Below are 12,995 nucleotides of genomic sequence, written 5' to 3'. Positions count from 1 at the left end.
TTCTGCGCAGGGCCTCGGCCAGGGCAGCATAATGCAGTGTGATTACAGGGTCTAATCTAAAAATCAATAGTGAACCAGCAGCCAGAGCAGCACCTATGAAAATAGACAACCATCGGGGCCTCTCCTCCCAGGGTCTGGCAGCCACCACCTGCAGCCACACAAACTAGTAAACTTTCTAAACTTTGGTTTGGTGGTACCCTGGGTCTGAGAAACAAGGAAAGACAAATCACCAGAGCTCAGGAAAGGGTTTTTATGAAGTTCTAAAGCATCTTTGCAAAGAGAAGCTAAAATAAGATAAATCCCCTGAAGTGCTGTCACCTGTCACCCTCATTCCACCCCTATTCACTAGTGACAGTGACGAGGAGGAGGAGGCTGCGTGTCGTCCTCCTCACCCCCATCATCCAACAACAGCCCCCCCTCACGGCTGGACACAGCTCCTCCTCAGCCTCTGCGCCTGCCTGCGGGTTGGATGAGGCAGAGGAGGAAGCTAGATTTGTTTAGAGGGGTCCGTGTAGGGACGACAAGAAAGCAGCAGAAAAGGAGAAGACACAGAAGCACAGATTCCTAGCAGACGAGGCCTACCGCCAGACCAGGCCGATTCTGCCAGAAGCACGCTGTGGTAGGTGGACCATGGCAAGGGCTGGGCTCTGTCTGCTCCCCTACCAACACCCACCTCCTAGGATCCTTGAACTGGAGCATATTTTGAAAGCACCAAGGGACACCAAGTTCCCCAGACCCTGTCCCTCATTTATTTCTTTCTCTATTTCAAGGACACTATCTTGTGCTTGTTTAGCGATACTCTGCAGACAATTTTTCTCTGGACTGGGGCTGGTTTTAGCATAGTCCAGGCATCTACTGGGTGCCTACCAACATTCCTACTAGGAAATGAAGGCGGTAAAAAAGTGGATTTATTAACCACACAAAGGAGCAATAAAATAGTACACACCCAGAGGCAACGGGTCCTGGACAGGGGGCAGGACTAACTCAGGAGGGTTCCCCTTCAGGGCAGTCAGGGATTCTGAACTTCCCCGCCAGCCACGTGGGACCCCTCTACTCCTATGCTTCTTGCTCTGAGGCTAATGTCCTGAGAGGATATCCCAGGATTGAATAACCCAGCAGCACTAGTGCCTTTCTCCCTGCTAGGGCCTGGCCTCCCAAGTTCCCAGCCAGCAGAGGTTCCACTGAAAGTGAAAAGTTCCCCCTGATGAAGGCAGCCCTGCTGATACAGCCTTTTTTGAGCTGCAGCCATCACACCTGCTTCTCTCCCCTTTCCTTCTCCTCACAGGATTGGAAAGGGTTTCTTTTCTGCTGAGCCCACAGCTAATGAGCTTCAAGGTGCAACATGACATCAAAGTCCCTGGTGGCAGTCCTGCGTGGTTGCCATGGCACCCTTCAGGGCCACTCCGCTCCCTCCTCGCACCCAGCCTGCAGCTCCTCAGGCGAAAAGGCAGAATGTCAGTAAGGCTGGAGGCAATGAGCAGAGGCACTGGAATCTCATTTCAGCCAATGTATTCCTCTTCAACCCCAACAAGCTTTCGACTTCCTTGTATACTCCCTGTCAACCCTAGAGAGCAGAGGTTAAAATAAAACCTCTAAAGGGCAGGGCACGTGAAGCGAGAAGAGTATACAGATCAGAAAGGCAGGGAATCAGCCCTGAACATGGCAAGTATGCAATAAATATCTGTTTGGTGAATAAATGAAAGCAACTCGACTACGGTTTAGGCCTTTGGAGGGACATTTTCTGAAAAGACAGGGTCGGTATTAATAATGAACACATTTGGTAAGTCATTTTCTGCCTTCCAAAATGCTTTCCTTTCTTACCACATTTGACCTTTGCAACCAAAAAGGGCACTAGAGCTGGGCTGGGAAATCATTTCCATTTTGCAGCTGAGAAAACTAAGGTGCAGAGAGGTGACCGAGCTGAGTGACTCAGCACTTTGGTGGAGGTCATGGGAGGGGACACCCTCTCCCACCCTCTCTAATGGCTCAGCCACCGGCCCTCCTCCTCCCCCTTCCCTGGGCAGGAACTATTGGGACATCTGAGACGGGGCAGGGGACTCATGTCCCCTGAAGTCCCATCCAGGCCTCAACTCACTGGGGCCTCAAGTGATGAAATATTTATTTGGTGATAAGACCTTGCCCTTCAGATCAAATGGCCACTCTTGCCTGGATTACCTTACAATGAAGGAGACCCAATGTCAGTCTGCTGCCTGCTGCCTCGAGCTGCTGGAGGGTCACTCAGGTCTGTGCACCTGAGCCACAGAGAACAGCTCCCCACCCCTCCCCATCCCCCAGGCAGGGAGGCAGAAGCACCAGGAGGAGGCAGGCCCTGTGCCCCTGGTCCCCAGCCCACCCCCTCCTCAGGACCAACTGGCTCCTGGCCTTTCTGCTTCCCTTTCCTCCCTCAGATGGAACCAGACTGTTCCTCTTCCTGCAGATCAGTCCCTGCCCACAGCGTCCCGCAGGACTCTCTCCCCACAGGCCTGCCAGTTGGGCATAAGACAACCTTCTTACTGCTGGTAAACAGGATAAAAAGCACAAACGTGGGAGAAATCACAAAGGCTGGGAGCAGGCAAACTGCCCCCAGTCACCGTCCCAGCTCTAGTTGGTGTTTAGAGTCCCTTTGGCCTCAAGCTCCTGACGGTGGGTGTCAACACACTTCCCTCTTTCAGTTCATCAGTCTTCATAGGCCGTAAGGCATGAGCAGGCACTGTGCCCACAAGTTCTGGAATTCGCCTCGAGCTCAGCCTGCTTTAAAGTAACTTTGAGGATTAAATGAGGTAACTTATAAAATGCTCTATGACATGTAGCTCTGCCGTAATCAGGCTAGTTGTCAGTGTACTGATTTTCCTTCCTTTGACTCACCCCAGGAGGCTTCTCAGCCCCAGTAGGCTGACCCCTGAGGAAGGCACCATCCTGGGCACCCTGGCTGGCCAGCTCCCGTTCTGGCCAGTGGGAGGCACCCGGCAGGCAACACGGACAGGGTTTCTTCCCCACGTCCCCCTTGCTTTGCTGCCTGTCTCTGGAGGCCCCTCCTCTACAGCTCCAGTGCCCCCTGGTTCAGGCATCAAGACTTCCTTCTTCCCTTTGTCCTTCGACCTTAGGGAGGTAACGGCTCGCACTGATGCGAGTCTCTAGGTTCCTCAACATTCCATATTTGCTACCTCAACCCTGCCCAGCCAGGCTCCTAACTGATAAATTCACATCTGTGTCTAGTCAGCTGAAAGGGCCGGCCTCAGCCTCATTCATCACTGGGAGCGGAGAAATGACAGTGTCCGGTGCAGAGCTTCCAAATTCCCAGCAAGGCGAGCTGGCCCTTCCTTCCTCCCCCTTTCTAGAGGCAGTGGCCTAGCTGCACATTCTTACAAAGCAGCTCAGCGTGGGCTGCCAGCAGTCTGACATCAGGATGGAAGAATACAGAAGCCTCAAAGGTTCTGCATTTTCTGGAATCTAACGATTCTGCTGATCCTCTGGCGTTTGGCAACAGCTATTCCAATTTCAAGATGCTTAAATCACTTCTTTGTTCTTTCTGCTGTGTAACTAGGATATCACCAAGAGTCTGGAGCAATTGCTGTTTGGGGTAGGCGTTTTTTATTGGGGGGAACTGTGTGGGTTGTTCTGTTTTGTTTTTTTCCTTGTTCTGGGAGTCAAACCACACACTTGGAAGGTCACGTTTGTTTGGGATTTTCTCCTGCAGCAGGTCCACAGCTGACCCCTTCTTCAAATGTGCTTCTCCTTCCCTCTCTTTCTAACATTACTTCCTCCTCTGATTTCAGGGTGGGTCTAGTTTGGAAGGGCCAAGGGCTCTCCCCCTCTTTTGTATTTACCTCCCTCCAACTTCCAGGTAGGTGCAAGCTTCACTGCCAAGTGCCATTCATAACACATGTATTTATTGAAGGCCTGCCATGTGCCAGGTGAGACACTGGGCGCAGGGAAACAATGGTGACCAAACACTGCCCCTGCCCTCCTCACAGTCCAGCAAGAAGGGAAGACAAGAAAAAGCTCAGGGAATTAACAGGAGCACTGGGGTGGGGGGTGGGGTGCACTGGGCAGGGGGGTGGGCGGTGGTTCCCCGACCTCTGCCCCAGGCTCTGCTTCCTGACCGTGAGCCTTCTACGGCCCGGATCAGGTTCACAGCTAGCCTATTTTCCACACCTCAGAGGAAATGTGCTTCATAAATAAGTAACCGCACCTGAGTTACATGCAAATAAGCTCAGCTCTGCTCTTGAACCACCAGGTTCACTTTTCCAGTAGGCTTTTCTCTCCAGCTTCCATCCTCTGTGCTATATTTACTCTATGCAGTTCATTTATCATGGTCTGTCATTACTTACTGCGTGAAAAGGCCAGCCTGGAAAAGAAAGGACAATTTGAAGGGTCTTAACCTGGTCCCCCTGAGCCTGAGTTCCTGTCAAGGGCCACTGTTTACCCTGGCCCAGTCTCATGCGAAAAACAAACAAAAGACAAATGCTACAGAAAACAGCAATAGTGACAGTGAAATCCATTTAGATTAAGATGAGGGGAGAGAGGCCAGCAGAATGAAACCAGCCGGAAACCTCTCTCACTGCGGTGGACTCACTGAGCATTTCAAAGACAGCTCAACACAAGCCCTCACAGGAGAGACTCACAGAGGCTAAGTGCAGCTGCAGGACGGGCTGCTAAGAAGTTTCTGAGCTCACTTCTGACTGGTTTCCACAATGTTCTGGGGACTCCAAACCTTGACTCTCCAGACACTTAGACTGCCATAACTGGTCCCACATCTTGCGTTTAGCTGGGAAAGGAGGATCCAGTCTTCTCAGTGGGTGAGACAGGAAGTGAAGACCGAGTAGGGAATCTGGCATCCCTTTTTGTTCCCATTTTCCTTTGTGAAAGTACTTCAAATCAAAAAGTCATTGAATGTTGGAGTTAAAAGAGATGTTGGGGGATCACTTAGTGCCCTGGCCTCGTTTTAGACAGCTAATCGAGAGAATGGGCCGTGATCAAAGTCCCACCAGCTCGTGGTTGAGCTAACCCAGGCTCTGGGCCAGCTGCACCACTGCCCCGGGGAATTCACTCACAAGGTATTGGCAGAGGGCAGAGGGGGAGTACGTGGCCATGAAGGGAATAATGGAAAAACTCCAAAGAGGGAGAAATCAGCTGACATCAAGCTTGTAATTTAGGCTGCCTGTCACGAGGCTCAAATTGGAAGCAGGTGAAACTGCCTGATTAGCGTTGAGGGAGGTAAAAGAGGAAGGGGGGGAAGGACAGAGAGAGGAAAGAAGACATTTCAGAACCAACAGAATCTGTGACTCTGCATTTACTCTGTGTACTGGGGTGGCAAGGCTTGGAAGGGAACTAGGGTAAGAGAAATATGTTCCTGCAGGAGGGAAAATGCTTCCTGTAGAAATAAGTAAAGGGTAAAGGCAAGCCTCAGATGCAAGAAGAAGGTAGGGAAAGCCGCTTGTAGGGAACACAGTGACGCGCCCACAGACCTCCCCTTTCCTGAGTGGGGCACAGTTTATTCCCCACGCAGCAGGAATGCTGCTGGAAGGAGACGTCCAGTGGTCAGCCCGCTGTGGGGAGTGCCTGGGCTAAGGGAAGCTGCTCTGCCCAAGGTCATGCCTTCTCCGGTGGCAGCCCTCATCCAGTGACCCATATCCAGGCGTATAAAGGCGTGGACAAGTCTTGTCCCAACTGAGGACACCCGAGAGAGGCCAGCCCAGCCTCAGAGCTTTCTATGTGGTCATCTGAGTTCTTTGTTGGGATCGTTTAGAGCTTACCTGCTCCCGATGCCCAGTCCTGTTTTCTCCGTCTGTCACGGTGTTGATACCAAGAGCGCTTCCTAGTGAGCAGCCTGCACATAAATCTTAATTGCAGTCAGCTGTGGGGAAACCCAACTGCAACACCGCTTGTCTAAGTAAACACACGAAGCCCACTGAAGGCAAAGAGAAAACATCCATCTGTTTAATCTGGTCAAGTAACTCAAAGCTGTGAAAGACTGTTGCCTGAGTCCTGATTTAGAGAATCAAGTTAAGGCTCCGTCTAGGTAACAGGTTGTCACCTCACTGCCATCCAAGTGCCAGAGCAGTGAGACCTAAAAGGCCATTCTTTCCCTTGCAGGAACACACCCTACCTGAGCCAACCAGCCAGAGTTGAGATCAGACAATTCTTAAAGACCTTTAAAGGAGATTCTAAAACACTGTTGGTACTAGCACCCCTTGTAAAGTTTTTTTTTTTTATAGACTTTATTCTTTTAGAGCAGTTTTAGGTTCACAACAGAATTGAGCAGAAAATACAGAGAGTTTGCACATAGCCCTCCCCACCCACACATATATACTCCCCTACCCTCAACATCCCTCATCAGTGTGGCATATTTGGTACAATCGATGAACCAACATGGACACATTATTATCAACCAAAGTCCATAGTTTACATTAGGGTTCACTCTTGATGTTGTACATTATGGATTTTGACAAATGCATAATGACATGTAGCCACCACTATAGTATACAGAATAATTTCATTGCCTAAAAATCCCTTGTGCTCCATCTGTTCATTCCTCCCTCCCTCCCTCCCTCTCCCCAAACCCCTGGAAACCATGATCTTTTTATTGTTTCTGTAGCTGTGCCTTTTCCAGAATGTCATTTGGTTGGAATCGTACAGTTTGTAGCCTTTTCAGACTGGCTTCTTTCATTTAGTAATATGTCTTTTAAGTTTCTTCCATGTCTTTCATGGCTTGATAGATCTTTTTTTTTTTACTGTACATATATTTTTAAATTTACATATATGTACTGTTCATTGTTTCTAAGAACGTTTAGAGCTTTAGCTTTTTAAACTTACATAGTTATCAAAGGAATAAAGCCAACCACAAAATAAGAATTAATTCAAAAAGATACATACACCCTGCTATCAACAGCAACATTATTTATAACTGCCAAGACATGGAAGCATTCTAAGTGCACATCAATAGTTGAATAGATAATGAAGATGCGGTATACATATATATGTAATGGAATACAACTCACCCATAAAAAAGAAGGACATTTTGCCATTTGCGGCCCTTCATTCACTTTTTTTTTTTTTAAACTCAAAACCCAGAATTTTATAACTGGCAGAGACATTTCCATTACATCAAAAAAATAACAAAATACCTAGAAATAAACTTAACCAAGGAGGTTATCTATACCCTGAAAACCTAAATGACACAAAGAGAGAGCAGTGAGACCTAAAAGGCCATTCCTTCTCTTGCAGGACCACACCCTACCTGAGTTGACCAGCCAGAGTGAAGGTCAGACAATTCTTAAAGACCTTTAAAGGAGATTCCAAAACACCGTTGGTACTAGCACCCCTTGTAAAGTTGATAAGCCCTAATTAACTTTCAGAAATGTTCCCCTACAAGAAATTCAAATTCCTCACACCCTGGACGTATTGATTTCTTTTTTCTATCTTAGGCAGAGGTAGAAAACTTTAACTCCTTTGTTTATGATTCACCCTTTGTGATTCATCTTCAGTCTTCAAGGTGAATGATCCCATTTCTACAGCTGTTTTGTTTGTTTGTTTGTTTTGCACAAGGTTATACTTTTGATTCTATCATCATGTCTGTGGCTTTCTGTAAAGGCCACAAAGGAATCTTTTTCAAATCTTGGTCAGTTAAATGGCTACATCAATTTCTCATCCATTAGTCAGCTTTCTCATCTTGCGTGGCAAAGGCACTCCAGCAGAATAACAAAGCATCATCTAGAAGCCAGAAAGGGCACTCTCCTTGGTTTCTACTCTTCAAATCCTGCATCCTCACAGCTGAAGAATCTAACATGCTTCTAACTGAAGAGGTGGGAAGGGATCAAGAGGTGGGAGGAAGGGGTGAACCTGAGGCCACATGATCCTAGGGACAGAGAAGCCACTGTGCCCCCCAGATAAAGGCAGGGACAGATTCTGCAGAACTTGGCCAGAGACAGGCAGCTCACATTTGGGGGTTGTGTGCTTCTGCTAATGGGACAAACCTGAGCACATTGTTAGTTCTTTCTTGCCAAAAATCCTTGAGATATTTAGATTTTTGAGTTATGAACTGAAAGTGAAATAAGCCCTATTTGATTTGCTTGTTTCCCTGCACTTATCTCAGGGTGCTTTCTGGCTCTGCATGGTCAATAACGATTTACATAGGAGAAAGAAATAAAGGAGGTACATTCACTTATTTCCTGTCTTTGATCCACTGAGTAATTATGATGTTTAACTGTGGATTGGTAGAGTTTTTATTCTCATTAGGAAAACTTACACCAGTGGTTTTTAACCGTTTAGCAAGGCCTAGAGACATTTCTGCTCCTCCTGACTGGTTAGGGGGAAGCAGGGAGCACGCCCAGCATCTCGTGGATAGAGGCCAGAATGCCGCTAAACATTCTACAGCGCCAGGACAGCCCCACACAACAAAGAATTATCTGTCTAAAATGTTAATAGTGCTGAGATGGAGAAACTCTGCCTTCCAGAGAATTCTGTATCCTTCTAAATCATTCATCTCCTCAGGAAGCTTCAGGCATTGTTGTTTCTCCTCCTCTCAACACCCAACTGCCCAGAGAAATTACAGGCTGCCTGACTGACCAGTGCACTGTCTTATTTTTCATGGAGGCAGAGCTGAGGAACAAAGACAACAAGTGAAACCCCAACTGTGAAGTGAAAGTAAGCTTGACCTTGGCTCATGGGCTCCCTTCAACAGTCACATGTCATCTGGGGATTTGTGAGCAGACAGACTGAGTCAGAAAAATAACAAGGAATTACTTCCTCGGTCAGGGTCTTGTTCAGAGACACAAAGAGATGCCTCTTGCTTTCAACTCTGTAATAATCTCACATCCCCACTTGGAATCAAGGATTATCAAGCAGAATAACCAAATACTCTTCCTCCACTGGTTGTGAAATCTTATCAGTGGTTTTGAGAAAACAGACTATCTACAATCTGGAAGTAAGTTGACCAGCCTGGGCTATTTTTGTGTATATATTTCCTACTTTGCTGAAGAATAGACTGAGCATGCCAAAATTTTTCGAAGCTAGAATTACGGTATTAGCAACAACTCTGCAGCCAGCCTGTGCTTCAACCTAGAGTACCAGAACCAGAAAAGTCAGCCAGGCCATGAGAGCCCAGTCAAGCGTATAACAGTGTGGGATTGCTGCATAGAGGGCAGGATCCCACCACAATACGGTCTTTGAAATGTCCTGAAAAGCAATCTTATGTCTAGAAAACAAAGCCCTCAACCCTAGGCCCGAACTCACCCACTCACACCACCCTCACCCCTGCTTTAACTGAAAAGCTCAAAAAGAGAAAAAATGCTAGAGCTTAAAACATTGTAATGTAGAGTAACTGTTTTTCCTTAAAGGGCCATCTTCCTAATACTACAAATCCCCCAAGAATAGTTCTCAAGGATTCTGAGAAGATGAAGAGTAGGGAGCACCAGGAATCTGTCCCCCAACCTAGACAACAATTACACTGGTAGAACCTGTCTGATGTAACTGTTTTGAGACTCTGGGTCTACTGAAAGCTTGCAACTTCCCAGAGAAGGCTTGGACAGGAAAGTGCAGTTAATTATAGTCAATTTTAGCTCCTAGTACCAGAGCAGCTACCCATCCCACACCTCCAGCCCCATGGCAGGCAGCTGTGCACCTGTACCTGGAGAAGCCTGTACACCACTTGCAGGAGCCAGGATGGGCAAGAACCCTGTCTTTCAAATATAAGGGGTCTGTGCTCTGATCACGGATTGCTGCTTCTGATCTCAACAAAGAGGTCATTGGCCACTGTTTCTGCACCTCCCTACATTGTTGCAAGTCCCTCCCTCCTCCAGCTGAAGTGACTTCCAGGGGATTTAAAGGGCCAGTAATGGGTCTTTTCCTCCCTTCATTTTTCCCCTTTTCCTTTTTTGGGGGGCAGACATGAAAGACTAGGACATTCAAAAGAACTCCATATATAGGGGAAATCAGAATGTCAACATACATACCTCAGGGAAAGGCATAGGCTCAGAAAAGACCTGAGAGGACTTTAAGTTTACACTTCAACCAGATCCCTGGCACAGACACAGCCTACAACAATTTAAAAACAAAAACAATACACAAAAACAAAGACCAGCATACCCAGTGAAAGAGAGAGAATCTGATTTCCAGAGTTACCAAATTATTCATTCAAATGTTCAGTTTTCAACCATAATCACAAGGCATACAGAGAAGTAGAAAAGTATGACCCATTCAAATGAAAAGAACAAATCAACAAAAACTATCCTGAAAAAGAACTGATAGATCTACTGGACAAAGACTTTAAAACAACTGTCTTAAAGGTGCACAAAGAACTAAAGGGAGATGTGGAGAAAGTCAAGAAAATGATGGTTGAACAAAACAGAAATATCAATAAAGAGATAGAAAACCTAGAATAAACCAAAAAGAAATTCTGTAGCTGAAAAGTACAATAACTGAAATGAAAAATTCTCTAGAGGGATTCTGTGGTATATTTCAGCAGCAGAAGAAAGAATCAGCAAACATGAAGATAAGACAATGGAAATTACTGAGTCTGAGAAACAGAAAAAAAAAAATCTGAAGAAAGAGAACTGAAGAAAAAACAGAGCATAAGGGTCCTATGGGACACCATCAAGGGGACCAACATATACACTGTGGGAGTCTCAGAAAAAGAAGAGATAGAGAAAGGAGCAGAGAGGATATCTGAAGAAATAATGGCAGAAAACTTCCCAAATTTGATGAAAGACACAAAATAAACATCCAAGAAGCTCAATGAACTCCAAATAAGAGCTCAAAGAGACCCACACTGAGATGTACTATAATTCAACTTCTGAAAGATTAAAAACAAAGAGAGAATCTTGAAAGCAGCAAGAGAGAAGTGATTCATCATATGGAAGGGAACTTCAATAAGATTATCAGCAGATTTTTCATTAGAAACAAACTCTGGAGGCCAGAAGGCAGTGCTATTCAAAGTGCTAAAAGAAAAATAAAAAAACACAAAAAGTCAACCAGGAATCCTAGATTCAGCAAACCTGTCTTTCAAGATTGAGAGAACACACTACTATATATAAAATAGATTAAAAAAACAAGGACCTACTGTATAGCACAGGGAACTATATCCAATATCTCATAATAACCTATAATGGTACAGAATCTGAAAAAGAATACATATATTATATATATATTATTATATTATGTATATTATATATATATATATCTGAATCACTTTGCTGTATACCTGAAATTAACACATTGTAAATCAATTCTATTTCAATAAAAATAAAATCAAATAATAATAACAGTAAAAGAGTGAGAGAGAAAATAAGACATTACCAGATAAACAAAAGCTGAGGGAGTCTGTTACCACTAGACCTTCCCTGAAAGAAATGCACAAGGAGTCCTGCAGGGTGAAATGACAGGACATTAGACAGTAACTCAAAGCCATGTGAAGAAATAAAGACTTTAATAAAGGTAAATACATATGCAATTATAAAAACTAGTATTATTTTAACAATGATTTGTAACTACCCTTTTTGTCATCTACATGATTTAAGGGACTAATGCATTTTTTAAAGTTATTAGTCTAAATGCTAGTATTATTGTAACTCTGATTTGTAATTTTAAATTGTTTTTGACATCATGTAAGAGACTAATGCATTTAAAAGAATTATTAGTTTATGGTTTTGGAAACCCAGTGTTTAAAGACGTAATTTTACGACATCAATAACCAAAAAGGGTGGGGACAGAGCTGTTAAAGGAGTAGGGTTGTTGTTGTTTTTTTTAAATTGTCGTAAAATACACATAACAAAACTTACCATTGTGACCATTTTAAGTGTCCAGTTTAGTAATACATTCATAATGTGCTACCATGCCTACCACCTATCACTATAACTGTTTCATCTTGTAAAACTGGAACTCTATACCCATTAAACAATAACTCCTCTTTCTGCCATCTCTCTAGCACCTAGCAACCACCATTTTACTTTCCATATGTATGATTTTGACTACTGAGTACTTCATATAAATGGAATCATATAGTATCTTTTTGTGACTGGCTTATTTAACTTAGTATAGTGTCTTCAAGTTTCATTCATGTTGTAGCCTATGTCAGAATTTTCTTCCTTTATAAGGCTGAATATTATTTTGTACATATATACCACACTTTGCTCATCCATTTATTGGCCGATGGATACCTGTGCTATTTCCAGATCATGGATGTACAAGTATCTCTTCAAGACCATGCTTTCAAGTCTTTTGGGCATATACCCAAAAGTGGAATTGCTGGATTATATGGTAATTTTATTTTAAATTTTTATTCGAAGTGAAATAAGCCAGTCACAAAAAGACAAATACTGTCTGATTCCATTTATATGAGGTACTTAGTCAAAAATCATAGAGACGGAAAGTATAATGGTTGCCAGGGGCTGGGGGAGGGAAGAATGGGGAGTTATTGTTTAATATGTATAGAGTTTCAGTTTTACAATAGGAAAAGAGTTACGGAGATGGATGGTGGTAATGGTAGCACATTACAAATGTATTTAATACCATTAAACTGGATACTTTAAAATGGTTAAGATGATAAGTTCTGTTATGTGGATTTTACCACAATAAAAAAATTAGGAAAAAACAGAGTGGTTTTTGAATTACTCAAGTTTGCCAACAGAATGCTATATTTTAAAAATGTGACATGCAACAACAGGACCAGCCTAGCCTCACTTCTTCCCCATAAAAACAATTCAATTCACTGAAGCAGAAGTGAAAGTCTTAACGGCATCTCTATCGCCATCTACTGATATAATTTGTATTATATTCTAGTAAATCCTACCCAAAGAAAAGTCTTTGTACTTTATATGCTTTCATTTACTGCCACTGGAATCTCTCTGTTAATGTTTTTCCACTCTCATTATTGATCCTCGTGTCAGTGCAAACCTGTTTCTGGATGTTATGTTCAAGAACCGATCAATAAAAGTGTTCACCCCAGAGAAGCTGTGCAAAAACAGCCTGCAAACTTTACATGCAGAACTGTTTGCTCT

Source organism: Camelus dromedarius, chromosome 15, assembly GCF_036321535.1.
Source record: "Camelus dromedarius isolate mCamDro1 chromosome 15, mCamDro1.pat, whole genome shotgun sequence".
In the NCBI taxonomy this organism is placed as follows: domain Eukaryota; kingdom Metazoa; phylum Chordata; class Mammalia; order Artiodactyla; family Camelidae; genus Camelus; species Camelus dromedarius.
Note: the sequence above shows the minus strand (reverse complement) of the source record.